Source organism: Mirounga leonina, unplaced genomic scaffold, assembly GCF_011800145.1.
Source record: "Mirounga leonina isolate KUSES-001 unplaced genomic scaffold, KU_Mleo_1.0 Mir_92, whole genome shotgun sequence".
NCBI lineage: Eukaryota > Metazoa > Chordata > Mammalia > Carnivora > Phocidae > Mirounga > Mirounga leonina.
In genome coordinates this window covers 26,415,177-26,418,436 of record NW_023270852.1, presented here as the reverse complement: position 1 = coordinate 26,418,436, position 3,260 = coordinate 26,415,177, and positions in this window count along the sequence as shown.

The following is a 3,260-nucleotide window of genomic DNA, read 5'->3' as shown; positions in this document are numbered from 1 at the left end:
CGACTAAAATTAGTGAGAAGAGCACTGAGCCCCTAGATCCTGCAGCATCTGTAAGTAGTTGTTCACATTACCGTCCCAGTCCCTGAAAAATCAAGACATGAACCGACACTACTAATAAGCATCTTTGAAGTCACCATGCCCCTGAACCTCACACTCTCCTCGTGGACCTGAGCATGGGTCCTCTGGCTTTTCCTGGGGCACACAGATGTTTTGTATCTGGACGCAAGGCTGGCAGAGGCCCTAATTGGACAGCTGTGTACAGTTAGAGCAAGGGCAGACTCTCCGGAAAAGTGGGGCCACTCCATCAAACAGAAGGATCTTAGGAAACAGAGTAGTTTGGGGATTATTTTGCCAATAAAAATTAGCTCTTACCACGCCAGGTGATACTGTCATTCCAAGATGCTGTGATATTTTTTGTTTTAATGTTGAAATGAAAAAGGCACTTGGCTCTAATGCAGGAAGACCCGGGAAGGCCCAGCCCAATCCTAAACTACTGTGACCTCACAGTTGTATAAATAGCATATCGGTAAAGTGAGGTGACTCTAGCTACCTTCCCATTCAGGACAAGAGATGGCAAGGTCTCTCCCTCTCTCTCTTTTTTTAAGTGCCATAAAATTTAACTATTAAATCCTTAAAACCCTTTCTGCAGGAAAATTAAAAACAAATAAATGACAAGTCTTTGATTTGTTAGACTACTCTTTGAAGAGTTGATTGCTGACTTCAAGGCAAATTCCGATCTTGGTAGCAGCCCCCCAACCTCAGCTCCAATAGTGATTTTATTATCAACGCTTTCATCCCCTGCCCAGTGATCTCAAAGCTTCAGGGAAATGAAGTTCACTTAGAGGTTGGGTTTTCTTGATCTAAGCTTGATAGGAATCAACCTTTGTACTTACTCTAATGCCTGCCTGACTAGAGGAGAAAGGATGAGTGAACCAATAAAGTTGTTTTGTGTAAAATTATGGCTTAAAAATATTTTTCAGAGGGCACCTGGGTGGCTCAGTCGGCTGAGTGTTCAACTCTTGGTTTCAGCTCAGGTCATGACCTTGGGGTCATGAGATTGAGTCCCGCATCAAGTGTGGAGCCTACTTAAGATTCTCTTTTCTTCTTTTCCCTCTGCTCCTCCCTGCTCACTCTCTCTCTCTCTCTAAAAATATGTATATATATATTTTTTGGGGGGGCACCTAAGTGGTTCAGTTGGTTAAGCATCTGACTCTTGATTTCGGCTCAGGTCATGATCTCAAAGTTGTGAGATCAAGTCCCACGTCAGGCTCCATGCTGGGCTTATGACATTGGTATGGTTAGAGTTCATCTTAACAATAATGGTTATTTATTATCTACCATATACCAGACACTTGCCACTATTTAATACATCTGACCAAATAACCCTCAAGTTATAAATAGTTAAGTAATATTCCTACTTCGAAGTGTTGGAAAGGAAATTCAAACCCAGGACTCTCTATCCCAAATCCATATATCATAATCCCATATTGTTTGTGTTGGGATGATTTCAGGTACAAATAACAGAAAATCCTAACTCACACTGGCTTATACAATTAGGAAACTGATTATCTCACATATCAAGAAGTTCAAGCATAGGATGGCTCCAGGTGAGTGGTGCTCTGCTTCTCTCGGCTCGACCTTCTTCTCCATTGTCTCTGTCCTCAGGCTTGTGGCAAGATGGGGGGAGAAATAACAAGCAGACACCATATATAATTACATTCAGGAGAACAAAAAAAGGGGGCCTTCTCTTCCTATGTCTCCTTTTTGGGAGCAGGAAATTTATGCACTCTCTGGGCCTCTCCTCATATGGCAATGGTCAGAAGCAATGGCCATAAGGTCTTTATAAAATCAACCACTCTCGGGGGAATGAGTTGCCTTAGTTAGCCCGAGGTAAGCAACATGGAATAATCACAAGAGTGCTAGACGAGGGGTCAGAGATGTGGGGTTTTGGTCCTGGTTCTATCATCTACTTAGTTACAGAAGTTCCTGGTTACTTAGCCTCTCTTAGAACTTACCTTTTTCTTGTTGGTAAACAGGGCTGATGATTCTTATCCTATTAATCTTATAGGTTGTGAAACAGGAATGGAGTAATGTCCACAGAAGCATTTTGCAAACTGTAACACACAACTTAGATGCATAGTATTGTGTCTATTAACATGGTTCAAAGAGAACTGTTGGCCATAATACACTTTCTCAATTACACTCATATGTGGGGCTTGATCATCATCAAGATGATAATTTAGAATTTTTAAGGCTTTGCCAAAGATTTACCTAAATTTTACTTTGGTGCTGGAAAATTAATAGTGAAAAAATAGGCAAAAGTGTGAAATTTAGTAACTGAAAACCAAATGAACTCCATGAACTCCAATAGGATCTATTTATATATGGGTAGGTTATTTATAGGTTATTTTTATATTCACCAAAAAGCAAGCTTCCTAAGAATCTATTAAATAACCTTTCTCATTCCTTTATTTATTTATACCAATTCAATAAACATGTGGAATGTTACTATGGGGGGAGGGGATGAGGATGCACACAAAAGTGAATCCCAAGCCGACCCTATCTGAAATAGGGTAGCTATCTAGGATGGAAAAATTCTAGAGAGAAGACTAGACAGAACATATCACTGGTGGCTATAATATGTAGAAAGATAAGAGGGAGTGAGAGGTAAAGTCCTAAGGAGTGAAGAGATAAGAGGATTGACATGGTTCCCAGCCGTGGGGTTAGGGAAGGCTTAGGACAAGGTGTCATTTGACGAGGAAGTTGGGAGTTTTGGACATGGGAATAGCAAGTTCACCTTGGCTCTACCTCAAACTTGCTCTGAGGACTTCAATATCCAACCAGAATGCATAATCCTTGAGTATCAATAGCATAGAACTATAGTAGAAATAAAAGTTGGAAAGGTACTACGTGAGGAAGCCCCCATAAGATCCCCAAATTATAAGGTTCAGAGAGCTTTTGGGTTGATGAACACATCTACACCAGCAGGGTGACGTGACCCAACTCCATGGGGACAGAATCTCCTGTGTTTGGGACCCTCCCAGACCTCCTGTGTCTCTCTTCATCTCACTGCTCACTTATATCCTTTATCATGTCCTTTAATAAACTGGAAAACATGAAAAAAAAAGTTGGAAAGGTGGACATTGCAGCTAGATTATAGAGGGGTTGGAAATGTCAGACTGAGGAATCTAACCTTTATTCAGTAGGTGTGAGATAACAGAAAAAATATATATTGGCCTCTGCCCCCAGTTCCTGGAACA